The sequence below is a fragment of the Schistocerca americana genome, chromosome 1, assembly GCF_021461395.2.
Source record: "Schistocerca americana isolate TAMUIC-IGC-003095 chromosome 1, iqSchAmer2.1, whole genome shotgun sequence".
Classification (NCBI taxonomy): Eukaryota; Metazoa; Arthropoda; class Insecta; order Orthoptera; family Acrididae; genus Schistocerca; species Schistocerca americana.
Genome location: NC_060119.1, coordinates 962,181,612 through 962,191,557, shown reverse-complemented (window position 1 = coordinate 962,191,557; position 9,946 = coordinate 962,181,612).

The window sequence follows — 9,946 nt, the reverse complement described above, 5'->3', positions numbered from 1 at the left end:
TGAAGCGACAGATGCACGTCATCACATGAAAGTCAACCTCAATCACAAAATTTTAAGAGATTCAATGGTATCAAATGTAAATTAAAAAAACATGAGACCGTCTCTTTTGCACTTAATGTATTTAATCAACCAGTTTCGGTGTTCCATTACACCATTTCAGGTCCCTCGACCAACATAAACTGGGAGAAATCCAATCCCATGTGCAGTCGAGGGGCCTAAAGACGGTGTAATGAAACACCGCAGTTGGTTGCCTAAATAAATTAAATGCAAAAGAGACGGATGCAGGCGATTTAATTTGCATTTGATATCGAGCAGCTGAAATCCCTATAATCATTTATTACAAGGATGGACATAAAAGGTTTCGTTGGTGTCACGTCAAACATTAAAGTAATGCAAATTTTATTCGTAATGCCATTAGGACCAGAATGACATTACGAATAAAACTGTTTCAAGTTCACGTGTAGGATGGCATGCCATGGTTCTCCTGATTTTAATAAACACTACTTGCTTGCATTGCTCGATTACACAGTGGACCTACAGTATGTGTGTTAAGTGTGGTATGTGATATGAACTTTTGCTATTGGCTCCAAACGCTTTCGTGGTCTTTGAAGCGTCGTTAAGTGGTGTCGGTTTACGCAACAGAGCTATCTAGGCTACCATTACGCTGGGACATAGTGTGTACCCAACTAGGTTTGGTCGTTTTGATGTTTTCCAGCGTAATGTACTTCCTCAAATATGGAACGGCATTAAGCTCTGGATTATACAGCACAGCTATGACGATTCCGTTTACTTTGCGATATGGCTCCGCATATTTTGGAGTTTAATCCTAAAACGACATCCAGTTATTAGGCAGATATTCATCCGCTAAAGTTACCTCCTTATAGCGATCTGCTGGCTTTCCGATTTTTGTTCCCTGCCTGCCCGTGCCTGCCCGATAGACGATATTTTTCTTGTTAATGCTATCTGTTTCAGTGCAATGATGAGGCGCTATATGCTACAGCTTTCCAGTAAGTCATTCACATTGGAATGTATATTCTACCGTTCTCACAGCCTAACAATGTGGAAATATGAATCGGAAGATTTGTTTTAAAATACATTGTTTACAGAGTTTGAATTTTTTTTTCCACGTTGAATGGTTTCAAAATTTTATTATAAGTTAATTTGTCATTCTGTGGCTTATTAATTACCATTTACAAGGAACGGTTTGGATTTACTTAGGAAAGACAGGTAAATAAGTGTGAGGTGAGCTTTCGTCGGGTCTCCAAAACAAGTGAGAACCAATTGTCCTCTTAATTTTGTATGGGGGCACAGTTATTGATTAATTTGTATGACTGTTTACAATGTGTATGACATATTACATAAGAACATTTTCAGATTTTAATTTGCTCACCTTTTTCCAGAAAAATATAAGACTTTACTATTATACAATAAAGGTTCATCTAAACTGTACAAAGAAAAAAATGGTTCCAATGGCTCTGAGCACCATGGGACTTAACATCTGTGGTCATCAGTCCCCTAGAACTTAGAACTACTTAAACCTAACTAACCTAAGGACATCACATACATCCATGCCCGAGGCAGGATTCGAACCTGCGACCGTAGCGGTCACGCGGTTCCAGACTGAGGCGCCTAGAACCGCACGGCCACACCGGCCGGCTGCACAAAGAGTTTATTCCACTAGACTGAAGGCAATCTGAAGCCAGCTGTAGGGTGCTTTGCTGTCAAGTAGTAAAATTTAATATAAAAAAAGTTCTTTAAGAGTTTTAAGAGAAGGCAATGCCAAATACTTTAAATGATACTGTGAGCGAGCCTTCCAGAAACGAGTAGGTCACAGGTTTCACTTAATCTGTTACATAACTTTATAGATTACGGAAAGTAAAAAATGAACATCCTTAAAGGATGACCATGCGTTAATGAAGTTTTATTCGCATATCATACGTCTTGTCGACTTCATGTGGTCATAAACACCATTTACTATTCGTCAGAATGGACTGATCCATAATTTCGTTACATCACATAACCGTCTCTAGCAGCGATGTAGTGCATAAAGATGATGTCATCTTGAGAGAGCGTGTTTCGCTTTAGTAATCTGGCGTCGCAAAAGGTGAAAGAGTGTTTCTGGTAAAGAAAAATAGATAGGACATTATGTTATATGCGCCCCAGATCCATTTCCGTGAACGCATTTGTCAGGGAACCAAATCTTGGAGCAGCCGTAAGGTCACGTGAGAAGAGTTTGTCCATGAATTATCCTGTTGGAAAACTCACATTTTCCTTACATCGTGGAACCATATAAGTGGTGGACCTGATTTTCTTTGTTGCTTACGTCAGTCTGCTGCAGTATTTTGGAGCAAGTGTTATGCTCGCATGCTATGGTCTTTCTGGAGACCAAAAATCGCTCTGTAGGAGTCGACATCGATTTAGCAAACAAAGGTTCTATAAAGTTTAACTTGCTCTCTTCGTTAACGAGACATGCAAGCAGTACATAGCTGCGTCTAGGTTCATGCAGCGTTCTTGACTTCCTGAAAGCCTTCGAAAACGTTCCGCACTGTGGCCAAATCAACAAAATACCGATGAATGGAATTCCAAATTAGCTATATCATTCATCATTCATAAAGGAGAGAAATCTTTACACGTAAATGTAACTTACTGCAAACCAATTATTTAATTGGGTCTACTGTAAGGTCTTCACCACAGCCAGTGGTCACCCTGATTCTTCAGCACCTCAGCAGTTGCCCGATGCTCCCGTGACACCGTTCAGTTGACCAACGCCCAGGAGCCAGCCTCCGGGTTTAAACGACTTGACAGCAGCTGCTTCGGATATTGCCACTTTCCCAGAAGATATCCGCGTGACACACAAGTGTGGACACTTCCGCAAAGTCGGCCGGGGGCAGCTACATTTAAAACCCTGCTGGGCGATCCATCATTGTCAAATAGCTGGGCAATCTAGTCTACATCTACATCTACATCGATACTCCGCAAGCCACCTGACGGTGTGTGGCGGAGGGTACCATGAGTAGCTCTCCACAGTCTGTGTCAGATGCCACCTTGGATGGATCTTAAGCTGTAACTGTGTCACCACCAACACTGCTGTCACCGAATCACAAGCCAAAGATCTTGCACAGCTGACCCGGCAATTCACAGCTCTGCCACCTCTGCAAGACCTCGCCAGTGGGACCAGACTACTGTCCCGTGGCCAGGGCACCGTGCAATCGTAGTTCGCCAGGTGCCCGTCGTAGCTCTCCAGTCGTCGGTACAGAGTTGTGCAACACCGCGACGTGCCGTAACTCATGGTCTTCGCCGTGTGCCGTGCCTCGGGCTGCAGAAAGCTTGGTGCAGCGCCCTGGCCGCCGCTGTCTACTGAGCTCCTGATGTGCCACGTCACTGCACCGCCTCTTGAACAGCGCGTGTTAACCGCACGCTGCCCCCGTCTTGCTTTCTGATACACGTTTTAATATCAGGAGCCGACATTAAATCCTAATAGAGCCGAGGGCTCGTCTGAATGGCTGTCCATATGGAATGATTTAATAAAAACCATTTTGTGTTTACCGTTTGTTTCTATACAACTTCCCAGAAAGTCACACCCATCTCCCAGCCTTCACAAAGCACCCAATATGCCCCAGGTGGGGGACGAGCTCCTCGTGACAGACAAGGTGACGGCTCCCGCCAACGACTAGCGGTCATTTTCATCCCCAACCCGCTGCAAGTGGGAACTACTTTCATTAAATATCTGGAAGTATACGTAAGGAACTATTTCAACTGATACAGGTAATCGTAGGAAAGGAAGATGCCGGACTGAGACACAGTGGAAGAATCTTCAGGAATTGGAGTCAGTCCACAAAGGAAGTAACTTACACAATCCTTGTTCGGCTGAACCTGGAGTATTGCTCGTCAAACTGGAACCCTTACCAGATAAGCTGTTTCAATGAGCGTGAAAGTCACGGAGCTGCTCACCCAAGTATCAGACGCTACAGGACAGGCTTTGTGCATCACCGCGTGATTTACTGCTAATATTCCGCGGGCGTACGTTCCTGCAAGATGTAACTGTAACGCCATTATTTTACTTTTTCACTATACATTATTGCTAATGTTCTCCCGCTACTTATCTATACTTCCACTCTAAAATAGTATTTACAACGACGAATACGATTCATGGTGCACGAAACAGTGGAAACCTACAAACTGTATAAAACGTGATGGTTCATGGTAACTAAATTTGCGATATTCCAAGCCAATATTTTATTACTGATTCCAAATCATGTTGTCTTGTAAGGTAATGCTATTAAATATGTTTGCTTCAGGACTGAAACAAAGTTGCTTTTTACTACTTATGTGTGAGACTGTTTAATTTCCAGAGTTCTGCTGTCAATATATTTTGACGCCCAAAGGTATATCCAAAACGTCTCTTCTACCTGATTATTTACGTTGATGGCAGCTGATTCTGCCCTCTATGACTTCACAGATTTTGATAGCACAACTTCTGGCACCTTTCTTGACTTTACGCGAATACACCTCAAAACGACTGTTGATTCCCTCGATCGGCAGATTGGCTTGAATCAAAACAGCTTTCCTAAAAAATACGAATACATTCGGATTGTGAGCTCTCCCGTTTGAAAAATCAGTGTGCAGTGACCAGCGACAAATACTCGATGAACAGCGACAATTAAGGAAATCTTGAACGAAGTTTTCGTGAGTGTTATGGATATTAAGCAATTACTTGCAGTTGAAACAATACGTTTGCGAAATGTGTATGAAGTGCATGAACACGGCGAATCGTTAAGGACCCATACTCTCCCACAGAGCTGCCATTTTTTTTATTAGGAACCGTAAATAATAGACGTCCTGGTAGATCAAAACTACGTTTTGGACCGCGACCGGAATAAGGAAATTTGCCTTTTTAAGTTAATACGCTTGCCGCGTAAGCTCTCCTGGCGAGGCATCAGCTCCAGGACTGGCTGTACCTCTCTCTTACGTTCCAAACTCCATGGTATTTTCTTGCATCGAGAGTGAGAGAGAATTTCTGACAACACGTGCAAAATGCTCTAAATGAGTATAACGCCTTTTTCTAAAACTTCTTCCTCCAGAAATCAAATCTAAGTTCCTTTGTCAAGATACTATGGTTCCCTACGGAAGAAGATACATGAGAGTTAATGCGGAGCAGCATAAAAAATGGTGTCACCTCGGTGTAGGTGAGGCAGCCGACTATTCCCAGTCACGTTACACTGTGCTCCGAAGCAATAACGTGGTCCCTGGACTAGAAAATATCTTGTGGAAAGGAAGATTACCACTAAGGAGGTTATTATTAACGGTAATACACAATTACACAGAAAGAACTAGAGAAAGTGAAGTCTCATGCTCTGATGATCTCAGTTAATAACACGGAGCGGTGGCCGCCAAAGGGGCATTAATGGGTACAGACCGCGCTCTGAGTATTAACTTGTAATCTACTTGACCCTAAAACCAGTGCGGTCGTACTTGCAACTAACTTACTACCGTCTACATAAATAACAGGGCAAAAATGTTACATGTGTGCCATACAGCTTATCAGAATTAGACGTTTAGCAGAAAACTGTGATGTTTTTCATACAGAAGTATGAATATACAGTGAGTAACTGTCTTAAAGATTTTGCTTTAAGGGTTCTAAGATAAAAAAAACTTACGTTTCATAATGTTTTCTTCCCTTATCATGTTAGTATTTGATTGTTTATGTTCTAGAAATGTTAGTCACGAACCATGTGCCATAGGAAAGATGCTGTGTGAGAGATCCTTGACATTACTAATCATTCACAAAAGAAGGCCAATATAATTATGAATTAAAACATTGTGACCTTTTACCATGAAGTATGATGGTTCATTTTTCCACAACAAACACAAACCTGTAGCTACAGCTGCCTTTTCGAGTGATGACCCTTGTCTAGGGAATATCAAGATTTTCCGTAAAAGGAAATGTAGTCTCGTGCGACTTCACAGCCTGGCTTCGGAGACATCCCATAAGAATTGCACGTGATTGATATCCTATGTATTTGTAGAGCACAGCGTCACAACAATCATTCATACTTATTATATCAATGAGATGAGGTTTACTTCCATATTATCTGCAATTAGTCATGTGATACGAGTTTATATTTTTATAGTGTGGCAATTGCAGTGTTAATGTGACAATATTTCGGTTTCTTAAGATGTACCTAAAATGAAAACATGAAAGTAAAATAAAAAGTATGAAATTATTGTCATATAGTGAAGTGTCATAAACAATTTTGTAACTGTAAACTTGAACATAATTATTACTCTCCAGTCTTCGATGTACTAGAATCTCTCAAACCCTTTGAGAATCCTAGTATATTATTATTGTCTGCTGCTGCTACGTGAAGTTTTCATCATGTGGGACCAGTTGGAACTCCAGTCGCCATACCCCATGACGATTGCCGTCTGTTTAGTTCTCTTACGTTTTGTATTTCGTTAGTCCAGCAGTGATCGGTGAGACTAATGAACATTATGAACTGCTGTACATTGCACTGTTTACCCCAACAAGAAATGCAGCTGCAACATCATGATGATTGAGAATGTGATGATAATAATAAATAATAATGATAATTATAAATAAAATAACAGTACCTAAGGCAAATACCATTTAAAAAAGAGGCAGGAACAGGGGAGGTACCTAATAAATGTATGAAGTTAATGCATTCAAATAATGACAATTGTAATAACTTGAAGTGACCGATCTAAGATAATTATGAGGGATTCCTGCTTACGATATTTATGTACTTCACTTCCCTCGCGATACTCAGCAATTCCCTGGAGGAAATTAGGTGTGCAATGTGGTTTGTAGCTTCCGAGTAATTACCATTTATTAATGCAAAGCAGAAGTCCACTTCGAACAAAACCAGATGAGGGTATTATTTCTTGAAAGTAGCACTGACCGTATATATACAGGGTGAGTCACCTAACATTACCGCTGGATGTATTTCGTAAACCACATCAAATACTGACGAGTCGATTCCAGAGACCGAACGTGAGGAGAGGGGCTAGTGTAATTGGTTAATACAAACCATTAAAAAAAATGCACGGAAGTATGTTTTTCAACACAAACCTACGTTTTTTAAATGGAAACCCGTTAGTTTTGTTAGCACATCTGAACATATAAACAAATACGTAATCAGTGCCGTTTGTTGCATTGTAAAATGTTAATTACATCCCGAGATATTGTAACCTAAAGTTGACACTTGAGTCCACTCCTCCGCTGTTCGATCCTGTGTATCGGCGAGCACCGAATTACGTAGGGATCCAAAGGGAACGGTGATGGACCTTAGGTACAGAAGAGACTGGAACAGCACATTACGTCCACATGCTAACACCTTTTTATTGGTCTTTTTCACTGACGCACATGTACATTACCATGAGGGGTGAGGTACACGTACACACGTGGTTTCCGTTTTCAATTACGGAGTGGAATTGAGTGTGTCCCGACATGTCAGGCTAATAGATGTTCAATGTGGTGGCCATCATTTGCTGCACACAATTGCAATCTCTGGCGTAATGAATGTCGTACACGCCGCAGTACATCTGGTGTAATGTCACCGCAGGCTGCCACAATACGTTGTTTCATATCCTCTGGGGTTGTAGGCACATCACGGTACACATTCTCCTTTGACGTACCCCACAGAGGTGTAAGGTCAGGAGAACGGGCTGGCCAATTTATGCGTCCTCCACGTCCTATGAAACGCCCGTCGAATATCCTGTCAAGGGTCAGGCTAGTGTTAATTGCGGAATGTGCAGGTGCACCATCATGCTGATACCACATACGTCGACGCGTTTCCAGTGGGACATTTTCGAGCAACGTTGGCAGATCATTCTGTAGAAACGCGATGTATGTTGCAGCTGTTTGGGGCCCTGAAATGAAGTGAGGACCAACGAGGTGGTCGCCAATGATTCCGCACCACACATTTACAGTCCAAAATTGCCGTCGCTCTACCTGTCTGAGCCAGCATGGATTGTCCACGGACCAGTAATGCATGTTCCGTAGATTCACTGCCCCGTGGTTTGTGAAATCCGCTTTATCGGTAAACAGATACAACTGCAACGCATTCTCTGTTAATGCCCATTGACAGAATTGCACTCGATGATTAAAGTCATCACCATGTAATTGCTGATGTAGCGACACATGAAATGGGTGAAAGCGGTGACGATGCAGTATGCGCATGACTCTACTTTGACTCAGTCCACCGGCTCTCGTAATGTCCCGTGTACTCATATGTGGGTTCATGGTAACAGCAGCTAACACACCAACTGCACCCGCCTCTCCTGTGACGGGCCTGTTACGGACCCGTTTGCGTGATACGACGATACCTGTTGCATACAGTTGGCGGTAGATGTTTTGCAATGTGCGGCACGTTGGATGCTCTCTGTCCGGGTACCGTTCTGCATACACCCTGCAGGCTTCAGCTGCATTTTGTCGACACTCGCCATAGATCTGTATCATCTCCGCCTTTTCAGAGTTCGAATACACTATGGTCACAGTTCCTACAACACTACACTATCACAGACGTCTGGTAACACGGTGTACTACAGTTGGTCTGCGTGCGGAGACGAATGCAGAATAACAATAGCAGCAAGCGCTACATGCGGACACTGCGACAGCTAGACCAAACCACAACAGTGCTCTACAGCCACACTCGTAAACACGGTCGTCATCGTAAACATGTCCCTGCAGATGCTGCTCGCTGACCGTGGCCCGTGTTTGTTACAACAAGCAACTGAACGTCGGAGGTTTCAAGCGTCAACTTTAAGTTACAATACCTCCGGATGTAATTAACATTTTACAATGCAACAAACGGCACTGATTACGTATTTGTTTATATGTTCAGATGTGCTAACAAAACTAACGTGATTTCATTTTAAAAAACGTAGGTTTGTGTTAAAAAACATACTTCCGTGCATTTTTGTATGGTTTGTATTAAACAATTACACTAGCCCCTCTCCTCACGTTCGGTCTGTGGAATCGGTTCGTCAGTATTTGATGTGGTTTACGAAATATATCCAGCGGTAACGTTAGGTGACTCACCCTGTATATACAGGGTGTTACAAAAAGGTACCGCCAAACTTTCAGGATACATTCCTCACACACAAAGAAAGAAAATATGTTATGTGGACATGTGTCCAGAAACGCTTACTTTCTACGTTAGAGCTCATTTTATACTTCTCTTCAAATCACATTAATCATGGAATGGAAACACACAGCAACAGAACGTACCAGGGTGACTTCAAACACTTTGTTACAGGAAATGTTCAAAATGTCATCCGTTAGCGAGGATACATACATCCACCCTCCGTCGCATGGAATCCCTGATGCGCTGATGCAGCCCTGGGGAATGGGGTATTGTATCACAGCGGTCCACAATACGAGCACGAAGAGTCTCTACATATGGTGCCGGGGTTGCGTAAACAAGAGCTTTCAAATGCCCCCATAAATGAAAGTCAAGAGGGTTGAGGTCAGGAGAGCGTGGAGGCCATGGAATTGATCCCCCTCTACCAATTCATCGGTCACCGAATTTGTTGTTGAGAAGCGTACGAACACTTCGACTGAAATGTGTAGGAGCTCCATCGTGCATGAACCACATGTTGTGTCGTACTTGTAAAGGCACATGTTCTAGCAGCACAGGTATAGTATCCCGTATGAAATCATGATAACGTGCTCCATTGAGCGTAGGTGGAAGAACACGGGGCCCAATCAAGAAATCACCAACAATGCCTGCCCAAACGTTCACAGAAAATCTGTGTTGATGAAGTAATTGCACAATTGCATGCGGATTCTCGTCAGGCCACAAATGTTGATTGTGAAAATTTACAATTTGATCACGTTGGAATGAAGCCTCATCCGTAAAAAGAACATTTGCACTGAAATGAGGATTGACACATTGTTGGATGAACCATTCGCAGAAGTGTACCC